Source organism: Oncorhynchus masou, chromosome 25, assembly GCF_036934945.1.
Source record: "Oncorhynchus masou masou isolate Uvic2021 chromosome 25, UVic_Omas_1.1, whole genome shotgun sequence".
Lineage (NCBI taxonomy): Eukaryota > Metazoa > Chordata > Actinopteri > Salmoniformes > Salmonidae > Oncorhynchus > Oncorhynchus masou.
In genome coordinates, this window is record NC_088236.1 from 22,226,712 (window position 1) to 22,240,952 (window position 14,241).

Sequence of the window (14,241 nt, forward strand, 5' to 3'; positions counted from 1 at the left end):
AGGAGAGGAAGGAAGATGGGGAGCTAGTCCTCTTAATAACCCCCCTGCTGCACTCAACCACCGAAGAATACAGTATCTATCCCGTGGATAGAAATGATGAAAACACCCTGGGCAAGCTGGATCCAAAGCTTCTTATCTCTAGCCGTCTACTGCATCTATTCATACTGTATAAGGCTCAGTTCAGGGCCTCTATGGGTGAAGGTATAATAAAGAGGTCAGGGACATTGGTGGGTCCATTACATTTTTGTCATTTAGCAGACGCTCTTACAGGAGCAATTAGGGTTAAATGCCTTGCTCGAGGGAACATCGGAAGATGTTTCACCTAGTTGGCGCTGGGATTCAGACCAGCGACTTTTTGGTTACCGGCCCAATGCTCTTAACTGCTAGGCTCTCTGTGTTGTCTGGAGTTAAATTGCCTGTTTTTTCCTTCTTGTTTTACATTTCTTGGTGGTTTTCCTTTTTTGATGCATGACTAAAGTGATTATTTATTTGTTGTGGTAGAATTAAGTATATAGTTTTTCTTGTCGAAATTGCCCTGGCTTTGGCGGAGATGGCGATGCCGTCTCTGTCACTTTGGCACAGCTTAAGTTGTGTTACTGAAGCTACTGTCATTGTTGAGAAGTTTCTGGTCGCCGTAGGAGAGAAGGTAGGCTATGAGAATGTTGCTTCAGCATCGCGGATGAAAGCATCTTGTTGTTCGTATGGTTGAGCATTTTTCCCCATCACAAGGGTAACGATTTCAAATGTACCGCCGTTTATTCCCAATGTGCTATTGGGGAGCAAGATGTTGCGGTTTGAGAAGTTTGCAAGTTAAATTAAGATTGTCCAGTTGGGTTGCAAACACGCGGCATTGAAACAGGTTAAGTCGTTTCGGCGACAGGTGTTTTTGGACTCACCAGAGCAGAATAAAACAGGGTCTACCGGGTGGCGCAGTGGTCTAGGGCACTGCATCACAGCGTTAACTGTGCCACCAGAGACCCTGGGTTCGTGCCCAGGCTCCGTCACAGCCGGCTGCGACCGGGAGGTCTGTGGGGCAACGCACAATTGGCCTAGCATCGTCCAGGTTAGGGAGAGCTTGGGCGGTAGGGATATCCTTGTCTCATCATGCACCAGTGACCACTTTGGCTGGGTGCAGTGCAAGCTAACAGTGCAAGCACTGTGTTTCCTCTGACACATTGCTGTGGCTGGCTTCTGGGTTGGATGTGTGCTGTGTTAAGAAGCAGTGCTGTGTTTTGGACCTTTGTCTCTCCCGAGCCCGTACGGGAGTTGTAGCGATGAGACAAGATAGTAATTACTAACAATTGGATACCACGAAAAGGGGGTAAAAAAACAAAACAAGTAATGAAACAGAAAATACTTCATGTAATTTTTCTACAAGAGACACTTAGTGATGAGGCTAATGAGTCTGACTGTGATACCACATGTTACTAACAGAGAGTGTCAAGGGTTGGGTTTTATTGGTCAAGGCGGATGTTATGGGTTTTTTGTTTGTTGTTTTGAATGATTATGCAGCATATTGCTGTATTTGATAAAATAAAACCTCAAGATTGTGCAACCAAGAGGGCGTATGGTTTTAGGGTGGGACTGGAACTGTACAGTGGATTTTACTGTTGACCGCTGTCGTGTCTTTGGCTATGCCGGATTAAGTGATATGACATGCTATTCTATAAAATCCTTTCTCTGCAATTAATATTACCTGATTAAGCTAATCATGTAAATGTAATTAAATAGAAAGTCGGGGCACCACGAAAGAGTGTTTATAGAGCTGTTATCTTCCGAATAAACTGAAAGACCTAGCAATATTTTACATCAATAGCAGTCAATATTAATAGTCAACTCATTTCAGTCTCATCTGAAAGTTGTAAATTCTTCACGAACCCTGGCTAACGAGTTGAATCAGCAATACAAAATTGGGTTTAATGATTTATTTACTAAATACCTAACTAATCACACAGAATTACAGAATGAATCATACATTGATTACAAATTATGTCATAAAGGAAAACTTCCCTAGCGGACGGAACAGATATGACAGGTGGTTACACAAAAAAAGGGGTTGGTTCGAGTGAAAGAGCGGGAAGACTGAGAAACAAAGAGAGAAGCTCTGCTATCATAAGTACAGTATCTTATGCATTCTAAATTACCGCCCATTTGGAAAAGGAAAATGCAATAAATATTTACTCTGACCTGCGCATCGGTAGGTTGGTCGTAGATGCCGGCCGTGTTGGCCAACCGAGATCTTCCTGTCCTCGGAAGAATGTCACTGGTGGTAAATTGGATACGTTGTAGTATTGTCGTTGTGTGTTAGACTGGATACGTTGTCCGTCCTTTCCTTGCCCCCGTTTACAGCTGCTGTTGCTAACCCAATGGCTAGGATGTCTCACTTCTTTAATGAATACGAGTTCAAAGTTTATACCATTCACAATCAAAGCTCACACTGAGGTTGGCTTAGTTCTGTAGTTGACATGTTAGTCCTTTTCAACGTATGGACCGTCATCCTATCGTCCTCGGAACAGATAGTTACATTTTTGTCAAGGGCTTATATAGAGGAGGGAGAGAAGGGTGTGTTTCATAGTTTATAACCCATGTCTCTTCACAGGGGCGGGCCACTGACTGAGCAGTGCTCTAACTTTATGAAAACCCAAATCTCTCATTTGGAAGCTAAAATTACATTTAATCTTTTCACAAATAGTGTTATATTTAAACATTTAAATTGCACAACAATTCCATGTGAATCTGATAACTAGAATGTGTAAACTTTCCCAGATACAGTTTATGTCGTCCTGTCATCAGTCATAATGTCTCAGATGACAACCGAACTGACATAATATTAATTAAGAACCATATTTTCAACTGGTTCTATTACCGAAATATGGTTCCTTTCCCCCACTTGTTTGATGTTCCCAGACTCTATGTTTAACAAAGGCTATTCAAGAGTCCTTCAGTATAGCCAGATAGAGATGGAAGGGAGAAAGGTATTTATGGGGGGTCATAAACCTTACCCACAGGCCAACATCATGACACCGCACTGCTGAAGAACCTCGCCTGCGGTCAGCTACTTGCCTGTCTGGCCTATTAACTGAGTTTGAGCTTTCTGATGTGTGGAGAGTAAGGGATGAAAAAGTTAGGCAGTACACATGGTTAAACATTAATGAAGGTGGTGTCAGTACAGCCAGGTTAGACAGGTTGTAGGTATCTGATCACTACTGTAGTAGTTAATGAAGGTGGTGTCAGTGCAGCCAGGTTAGACAGGTTGTATGTATCTGATCACTACTGTAGGTTAGACAGGTTGTATGTATCTGATCACTACTGTAGTAGTTAATGAAGGTGGTGTCAGTGCAGCCAGGTTAGACAGGTTGTCGGTATCTGATCACAACTGTAGTAGTTAATGAAGGTGGTGTCAGTGCAGCCAGGTTAGACAGGTTGTATGTATCTGATCACTACTGTAGGTTAGACAGGTTGTATGTATCTGATCACTACTGTAGTAGTTAATGAAGGTGGTGTCAGTGCAGCCAGGTTAGACAGGTTGTATGTATCTGATCACTACTGTAGGTTAGACAGGTTGTATGTATCTGATCACTACTGTAGTAGTTAATGAAGGTGGTGTCAGTGCAGCCAGGTTAGACAGGTTGTATCTGATCACTACTGTAGTAGGGTTGGAAGGTGTGTTTTTCTAATCACCATAATGTGTCTGTTGAGATTCACTTGTCCTGTTCACGAAGGTCATCACTTGATTAGTATTTTAATGTTACATTGTTACATTATGTCATGTCCTGTGAAAGGTTTTTGTTGTTTTGGGAAACATGGAGGGTTACAAAAGGAAATGTTGAGACAATGGTGGGAGGTTGGGACGGCCCAAATACGATTGTTTTGTCAACAGTATACTGCTCTGTCTCGTATTGAAGTTAAAGAGACTATCAGGGCCCTTGAACAGGACATCAAATCGATTGAATTGAAGTTGCTCACTCAGATTGACCCCGGACTAGTTATGAACTTACAGGACAAGAGACATGAACTGAGGTCGGGTCTACATGAAATAGTGAAGGGTGCCTTGATTAGGTCTGGCTTTACTACCCTCAAGGATATTGATGCTCCTAGTGCTTTTTTAAAACCTAGGGCAGTCGACATTGCAACGTAAACAGATGGTCTGCCTTCGTCTCCCTGATGGCAAGGTGACCACGGATGACAGTGAAATGTGCCAACATGCTGTGGATTTCTACTCTGCCCTCTATAAGGCGGAGGATTGTGATTCTCTGTGTACTGAACAGTTGTTACATGGACTTCCTCAATTTGGGGCGGCAGGTAGCCTAGTGGTTAGAGTGTTGTGCCAGTTACCCAAAAGGTTGCTGGATTGAATCCCCGAGCTGACAAGGTAAAAATCATTCGTTCTGCCCCTGAACAAGGCAGTTGTAAATAAGAATTTGTTCTTAACTGACTTAACTGACTTGCCTGGTTAAATAAAAATAAATAAATAAATTGGGCCATGAGCAGAGAGTTGCTTTAGAATCTGACATTACTCTACAGGAGCTGTCCACAGCAGTTATGTACCTCTCATCAGGCCGAGCCCCTGGCATCAATGGTTTATCATCTGAGTTCTATAAGCACTTTTGGGGGTCTATTGGGGGGGATTTTTATGAAATGATGTGTGAATCTTTTCATGAGGGTTCTCTTCCTGTATCCTGTCAACGTGCAGTGCTTTCATTGTTGCCAAAAAAGGGGGATTTGGCTCTTCTAAAAAATTGGCAACCTGTTGCATTGCTGTGTGCAGAATACAAAATTGTATGTAAATGTCTCTCAAACAGGTTGAAAAAGTATCTGGAGCTGAAAGAGTACAAGAACAAGTCTGACTGTGTACCTGACCGCTCTATTGTTGATAACGTGTTTCTAATGAAATGTTTTAGACATTTGTAAACTGTCTGATGTGAATGTGGCTTTACTTTCTTTGGATCAGGAGAAGGCCTTTGACCATGTGGACCACCAGTACTTGTTCAAAACAATGAAAGCCTTTGGATTTGGGGATGTTTTTTTGTCGACTTTACTGTGTGCTGTGGCCTCATGTATGGTGAAGGTAGGGGGTGGATTGAGTTGCTCCATCCCTGTCCAAAGGGGTATCATGCAGGGATGCCCAATTTCAGGGCAGTTATATTGTCTGGCGATTGAACCAATGCTTTGTTTTTTAAGAGCGAGGCTTACTGGTTTCTCTGCGCCAGGGGTAATGAAGGGTCCCGCGATAGCACTGTCTGCGTATGCAGATGACGTGACAGTTTTTATTACAGGGGGTGAGGATGTTAATGGTCTCTCAACACTTTAAAGGTGTTGAGGGGGCCTCTTCAGCTAGAGTCAATTGGGAAAAGAGTAAATCGCCGTGGGCAGGTCAGCTTCAGATAGGGTCCACTCCACGGTTACCAGGGTTATTCAGTGGGGCAGAGATAGGATGAAGAGTTAGTTTTTTTTCTAGGCTCTGATGTCTTTTAGAAAAATAATTGGGAGGGTGTAGTGGAGAAAGTGTGTGCCAGATTGTCATGGTGGAAATGGGTGCTACCCCAGCTGTCTTATAGGGGAAGGGTGCTGGTAGCCAATAATCTAGCTGCCTCTACCCTGTGGCACAGACTAATGATTTTACAGACACCGGGGGGTCTGATACAAGAGCTTCAGAGGACCCTGGTCAATTTATTTTGGTCTGGACAACACTGGATTAAAGCTGTAGCCCTGTACCTGCCACTGCACGAGGGTGGGCAAGGCCTGGTGGACATTTCTTCCAGGATCATGGCTTTCCGGGTTCAAGCAGCCCAGAGACTGTTATACTGTGACGGTTCTAAGTGGGTCGACACAGCCTATACATTGACGAGGAGAGCGGGCTGTTTGGGCTTAGACAAGCATCTTTTCCTCTAAAAGCTAGAGGGGGGTGATTTGTCTGGCTTGACTCCATTTTATGAGTCTGTTTTGCAGGCTTGGAGAGTTTTTGTCAAGTCCCGTAAGGCCAGCATATCACCAGGGATGTGACTTTTTGAAGAGCCTCTTTTTACAACACTGCCATCGACTCCCATGTTATGGGTTTAGCCAGCCTACGTTCTTGTCTGTTAGGTGTGGGGTGTACAAAGCTGGGCCCTCTGATGCGGAGTAGGAACAGATCTTTGGAGGAGCTGGGAGAAAGAGCGGGGATCCAATCATCTCGCCTACTGAGGTAGGTCGTAGCTGAGGTCTGTAATTCCTTGCTAGTACTTCAGTATGTGACTGACACTTCCAATTCTGATTGGTTGACAGAGGGTCTGGATTAGGTGTCCCCTGCGCTGAATATTAGTGCTGCGGTGGGGGCATTTGAGGAGGATGTGAGGATGCTGCTTTCCCTTGATACCCCGGAGCTGGGCGAGTTCAAGGCGGTTGGAAAGAAGGCCATGTACAAAATCCGTGTAAAAATGTCCCGTGCTTCTTCCCTGGAAGGGGTAAAATCGACAAGGTGTGCGGATGTGCTTGGTACAGGTGCCTCCCCAAAAGGCTGTTGTACAAACTGTCTATTGAAAAGAGGACAGCTGACCTCCAATGGAGGATAATACATGGAGCCATAGCCACCAATATGCATCTGGTACATCTGGATGCTACTGTTGGGGATGGGTGTCCATTCTGTGATGAGTCTGAAACTCGGGCACATCTGTTCTTACAGTGTCCCAGGTTGGTCGGAATGATTGACCTGATCACTAGCTGATTCTCAGCTCTGAGAGACGTTTTCTCTTCCCTAAAGTACAGGTTTGTCGAAGGGGTGCAGTTCTTTTGCTTAATTTTGTGTCAGGGGCAGCTAAATTAGCAATATGGAAGACCCGAAAAAACAGTATTCAGGGACCGGGTCTGTGGATGTGGTGGGAATGCTGGAGAGGATGTTGGCAGCGAGACTGAGGGTTGAGTTTGACTATTACAAAATGGCTAATAATATTGATCTGTTTATGAGTATATGGGGTATTCAGAGGCTGTTGTGTTTAGTTACTGTGGAGGAAGATTTGGTGTTGTGTTTTTAATTGATGTGTAACCATGGTTTTGTATGAGTGTTTATTGTGTTGTGGGTTCCCAGACCCAATAAAGGTTATTTAAACCTTTTGCTTTTTCCCCCTCTGTCTTGTTTTCATTCTCTATACCTCTTCCTGCTCTCAGTCTTCATTCTATATACTGTATTTATTTATCTTCTCTCTTTCTGCTCTCTCTCTCTCTCTCTCTCTCTCTCTCTCTCTCTCTGTCGGTCTGCTCTCAATTCAATTCAATTAAAGGCCTCTATTGGCATGGGAAACATGTTATTATTGTCAAAACAAGTGAAGTAGATAATAAATAAAAGTGAAATAAACAATAAAAATGAACAGATAACACCACAGAAGTTCCAAAAGAATAAAGACATTTTAAATGTCATAATATGTCTATATACAGTGTTGTAACAATGTATATAACAATGTAACGCGCTCTCTCTCTTAGGTATGCATCATCAAGTGCACATTTATGTGAGCCCACCCCTTTCTTTCTCTCTCCTTCTGTCTCTCATTGTTCCCCCGGGTGTGACAGTCACTTCTGACATTCTGTGGCACACTCCACTGTCATCACTCCCTGAGAGATAACTGACATGTGTATGAATTAATGTGTGTGGGTGGTGGTGGGGTGACATTTGGTGTGTGTGTGTGTCTGTATGTGTGACCGTGTGAAGGTGGATATGTGAATATTTGTGAGGAAGTTTATAGTCTAGTTGGGTATTTGTGAATATTTGTATAGAAAATGTGTGTGTGTGTGTGTGTGTGTTTTGGCACACCGTGACAACAGCACAGAGAGTGTGATGGTTACACATTTTCTGGCAGACTCTTACAGACCCTCGTGTGTGACTGTCTGCCTCCTGTCCATTCAGGCTACGCTGCCTCACCAAGCACCCACCATACACCTCCTGCACTGTCCACACATGCTTGCTCAACACAACGTACGCACACAAGGACGCTCGTATGCACACACAGAAATTATGCCCCCACCCATATAGACATGCACCAGTGCTCTAGGCTGGTTAAACAACCCTGCTCGATGGTAACCCTGATAGTGTACGTTATATAACAGATATCAGAGACACACAGGCAGCCTTTACAAGTCCCAGACTGTTCCAATTTAACCAATTAGACTTACCAACAGTATCTTGCCTTAAATCTGATGTTTGTACCCCTAACATGCATGCTGCTCATTATTCAATTAGTCAAGGTCTACACTGTAACTCAAAGCCCAATTTACTGTTATAGCCTCCACGGTGTCTTCAAATCAAATCAAAACAACTAACAGTGAAATAAAACTTACAACAGTATAGTTCTTGTCATCATCATGAATCCAAGATGGCGTAGCGGTCAGACGTCTTGTCCTGTCGTGTCCCTTGCATATTTCGTTTTTTACATATTTTTCTTCGCATATCTTTTCAAATATTTGCTAAACCTCAATATCTAAATACTCTCCTGCAACCCGCCTCACCCAATGTATCGTGGATCTGCTTTTTTTCTAAAGTATTTATATTTACTTCGGATCTGGAACCCCTCAACTGAAGCTAGCCAGCTAACTACCAGCTATCAGTCAGCAAACCATTGCTAGAGGTCATCAGCTAACCTTTAGCTCGGAAAGCTCTCGCCAGTTCGAACAACGCGACTCTAACCAGAGCATAACGGACCTATTATTTGTATCCCCGGATTCCCACCGAAAACGGAACATTTTCATCTGGATCTTCACAACTAACTAACCGCAACCCCGGATGACTACTCCTGGCTAGCTTTTCCATCCACTTAGCTTGAAGCTAGCCCGGCCAGAGCTCCTGTGCTACCATCGAAGCATACTCCTGGGCTACAATATCCGGACCCACGACCGGTCTATCGATGTCACCGCATGAAGAGGCATAAACAGACTTAACCCCAATCTTTACGTCCCCCAAAGGCTAACTTTCTAGCACTTGCTATCTGCTTGCTTGCTAATTTGGCCTGCTAACTGCTAGCCTGCCCCGGTCTATTAACTGCTAGCTTGTTTAGCCCCGGTCTGAAGGTTGCAAGTTCAAACCCCTGAGCTGACAAGGTACAAATCTGTCGTTCTGCCCCTGAACAGGCAGTTAACCCACTCTTCCTAGACCGTCATTGAAAATAAGAATCTGTTCATAACTGACTTGCCTAGTTAAATTTAAATAAAGGTAAAATTAAAAGTCAACAAACAGGTCACTGACCATCTCAAATCCCACCGTACCTTCTCCGCTGTGCAATCTGGTTTCCGAGCCGGTCACGGGTGCACCTCAGCCACACTCAAGGTACTAAACAATATCATAACCGCCATCGATAAAAGACAGTACTGTCAGCCGTCTTCATCGACCTGGCCAAGGCTTTCAACTCTGTCAATCACCATATTCTTATCGGCAGACTCAGTAGCCTCAGTTTTTCTAATGACTGCCTTGCCTGGTTCACCAACTACTTTGCAGACAGAGTTCAGTGTGTCAAATCGGAGGGCATGTTGTCCGGTCCTCTGGCAGTCTCTATGGGGGTGCCACAGGGTTCAATTCTCGGGCCGACTCTTTTCTCTGTATATATCAATTGATGTTGCTCTTGCTGCGGGCGATTCCCTAACCCACCTCTACGCAGACCATTCTGTATACTTCCGGGCCTTCCTTGGACACTGTGCTATCTAACCTCCAAACGAGCTTCAATGCCATACAACACTCCATCCGTGGCCTCCAACTGCTCTTAAACGCAAGGTAAACCAAATGCAATGCTTTTCAACCGTTCGCTGCCTGCACACGCACGCACGACTAGCATAGTCTATCGGTAAATAGCCCACCCAATTTTACCTACCTCATCCCTATACTGTTTATATTTATTTACTTTTCTGCTCTTTTGCACACCAGTATCTCTACCTGTACATGACCATCTGATAATTTATCACTCCAGTGTTAATCTGCAAAATTGTAATTATTTGCCTACCTCCTCATTCCCTTTGCACACAATGTATATAGACTCTCTTTTTTTTCTACTGTGTTATTGACTTGTTAACTCTTGGAACTCCCCATCCCGGATCCGGGATCGTGACTAAAGCCTCAGGCTCATTAGCATAACGCAACGTTAACGATTTCTGAAAATCGCAAATAAAATGAAAATAATGCGTCTGCTCTCAAGCTTAGCCTTTTCTTAACAACACTGTCATCTCAGATTTTCAAAATATGCTTTTGAACCATAGAAATTGACTAATTTGTGTAAGAGTATGCAAAGCTAGCATAGCATTTTGAGTAGCATTTAGCACGCAACATTTTCACAAAAACCAGATAACCAAATAAATAAAATCATTTACCTTTGAAGAGCTTCTGATGTTTTCAATGAGGAGACTCTCAGTTACATACCAAATGCGCAGTTTTTCCTGAAATCGTCTGTGTGTAGGAGAAATCGTTCCGTTTTCTACATTGCGTCTGGCTACCGAAACGAACCGAAAATTCAGTCACCTACAACGTCAAACTTTTTCCGAATTAACTACATAATATCGACCGAAACATGGCAAACGTTGTTTGGAATCAATCCTCAAGGTGTTTTTTCACATATCTCTTCATTGATATATCGTTCGTGGAAGCTTGCTTTCCTCTCTGAATTCCATGGAAAAATACTGGCAGCTGACTTTTGCGCACCAATTTCGGCGCAGGACACCGGGCGGACACCTGGTAAATGTGGTCTCTTATGGTCAATCTTCCAATGATCTGCCTACAAATACGTCACAATGCTGCAGACACCTTGGGGAAACGACAGAAAGGGTTGACTCACTCCTCTCGCATTCACAGCCATATAAGGAGACAATGGAAAACAGAGCCTCAAAAATCCTGCTCATTTCCTGGATGCCGTCTCATCTTGGTTTTGCCTGAAGCTCACGTTCTAGGGCACGCACAGAAAATATCTTGGTAGTTCTGGACACGTCAGAGTGTTTTCTTCCGAAAGCTATCAATTATATGCATAGTCGAGCATCTTTTTGTGACAAAATATCTTGTTTAAAACGGGAACGTTTTTCATCCAAAAATGAAATAGCGCCCCCCATAGCATCAAGAGGTTAATTGTTTACTCCATGTGTAACTCTGTGTTGTCTGCTCACACTGCTATGCTTTATCTTGGCCAGGTCGCAGTTGTAAATGAGAACTTTTTCTCAGCTAGCCTACCTGGTTAAATAAAGGTGGGAAAAAAATACCGTTATCTTCATCTTCAGAAAAAGGAAGCTGGAAAAAATACATACAAAAGCAACATCCTCTTCATCTTCTTTGTCTCCAGTGTTATTATCTCCATGAAATACAGAATAATATAAAATCATATAGGTAGAGAAAAAGTGACTAGGCAACAGGGTAGACAATAAAGAGCATAAGCAGCATATGCAAAAAGGGTCAATGCAGATAGTCCGGATAGCTATTGGTTAACTATTTAACTACCTATTTACCAGTCTTATGGCTTGGGGGTAGCATCGGTACCAATTGCCGTGTGGTAGCAGAGAGAACAGTCTATGACTTTGTTGGCTGGAGTCTTTGACAATTTTTAGGGCCTTCCTCTGACACCGCCTGGTATAGAGGTCCTGGATGGCAATGAGATGGATAGCATGGAGCTCGGCCCCAGGGATGTACTGGGCCATAAGCACTACCATCTGTAGCGCTTTGCAATCGGATGCCAAGCAGTTGCCATTCCAAGTGGTGATGCAGTCAGTCAAGATGCTCTCAATGGTGCAGCAGTATAACATTTTGAGGATCTGAGGGCCCATCCCAAATCTTTTCAGCCTCCTGAGGGGGAAGAGGCGTTGTCGTGCCCTCTCAGGAGGCTGTGTTGGTGTGTGTTAACCATGATACTTTCTTAGTGATGTGGACACTGAGGCACTTGAAGCTCTTGACCTGCTCCACTACAGCCCCGTCAATGTGGATGGGGGGGTGTGCTCAGCCCTCTGTTTCCTGTAGTCAAGCTCCTTTGTTTTTCTGACATTAAGGGATAGGTTGTTGTCCTGGCACAACACTGCCACTAATACAATGCATCTCTCTGTGCAGTGGAGGCTGCTGAGGGGAGGACAGCTCATAATAATGGCTGGAACGGAAAGAATGGAATTGCATCAAACACGTGGAAACCATGTGCTTGATGTTGTTGATATCTTTCCACTTATTCCACTCTAGTCATTACCATGAGCCCGTCCTCCCCAATTAGGGTGCCACCAATCTCCTGAGTGCCCCAGGTATTTCTTTCTTTCCTCATCTGTTTTCTGCACAAACTCCTCCCCTCTCTCTTCCCCACGTCCAACTCCCTCTATACTTAAGATAATTCCTACAACCAGAATTAATTGATTATTTGATTACAAATTGAGAAATGACTCTAAGGTAGGCAGGCTGGAACTGCTAGGAGAAGTGTTCTGTTCTGTACGGCTCCATTACAGCCTCTCTAGTAGGAGAACAGTCCAAGTCGTCAGGCCTAGAAGCTATAAAATAATGCCTTCAAATAATACAGTACATACCACCGAGGCCCTCTAAGAGCACTGCTGCTGTTTGTTCCAGAGTTATTACCCCAAATATGAAATGAACTTTCTCCACTGGAGAGGAACGCCTGCATCACTAATATATCTGGCTGTGATGCTGACAGGGTCCACTGACGGGTTTGGGAGAATTACTACAACCGAAAGAGGAAGCTGGAAATAAAACGTTCCTCATTATAGTTCTTGTCATCATCATTATCGTCATCTTCATCTTCAGAAAAAGAAAGCTGGAAATAACACTTACAAAAGCAGCATCCTCTTCGTCATCTATGTCTTCAGTGTTATTATCTCCAAGGAATACAAAATAATAGAAAATACAACTTTATCGACCACACAATTGTGGACATTCACGAAAACATTTTGAGCACTGCAGCATTATCATTAACACCTTAATCATTTTCATCTTCATCATCCTCTTCGTTATCATCAGCAGCAAAAGCAGTAGCTAAAGAATCTACATGTTCATCATCATCTTCATCATCATCACCACCATCATGGTTCATGTTTAAATAAAATGTTATTTTCTGGGCCAGTGAAATGCTTACTTGCTGGCATTTCCCAACATTGCAGAAAGAAGACAAATATAAACAATAGAAAAATAATAACATGAGGAATAAATACACAATGAGTAACGACAGCTTGGCTATATACAGTGGGGCAAAAAAAGTATTTAGTCAGCCACCAATTGTGCAAGTTCTCCCACTTAAAAAATGAGAGGCCTGTAATTTTCATCATAAGTACACTTCAAGTATGACAGACAAAATGAGTTTTTTTTCTCCAGAAAATCACATTGTAGGATTTTTAATGAATTTATTTGCAAATTATGGTGGAAAACAAGTATTTGGTCACCTACAAACAAGCACGATGTCTGGCTCTCACAGACCTGTTACTTCTTCTTTAAGAGGCTCCTCTGTCCTCCACTCGTTACCTGTATTAATGGCACCTGTTTGAACTTGTTATCAGTATAAAAGACACCCGTCCACAACCTCAAACAGTCACACTCCAAACTCCACTATGGCCAAGACCAAAGAGCTGTCAAAGGACATCAGAAACAAAATTGCAGACCTGCACCAGGCTGGGAAGACTGAATCTGCAATAGGTAAGCAGCTTGGTTTGAAGAAATCAAGTGCGGGAGCAATTATTAGGAAATGGAAGACATACAAGACCACTGATAATCTCCCTCGATCTGGGGCTCCACGCAAGATCTCACCCCGTGGGGTCAAAATTATCACTAGAACGGTGAGCAAAAATCCCAGGTCCACACAGGGGGACCTAGTGAATGACCTGCAGAGAGCTGGGACCAAAGTAACAAAGCCTACCATCAGTAACACACTACCCCGCTAGGGACTCAAATCCTGCAGTGTCAGACGTGTCCCCCTGCTTAAGCCAGTACATGTCCAGGCCCGTCTGAAGTTTGCTAGAGAGCATTTGGATGATCCAGAAGAACATTGGGAGAATGTCATATGGTCAGATGAAAGCAAAATATAACTTTTTGGTAAAAACTCAACTCGTCGTGTTTGGAGGACAAAGAATGCTGAGTTGCATACAAAGAACACCATACCTACTGTGAAGCATGGGGGTGGAAACATCATGCTTTGGGGCAGTTTTTCTGCAAAGGGACCAGGACGACTGATCCGTGTAAAGGAAAGAATGAATGGGGCCATGTATCGTGAGATTTTGAGTGAAAACCTCCTTCCATCAGCAAGGGCATTGAAAATTAAACGTGACTGGGTC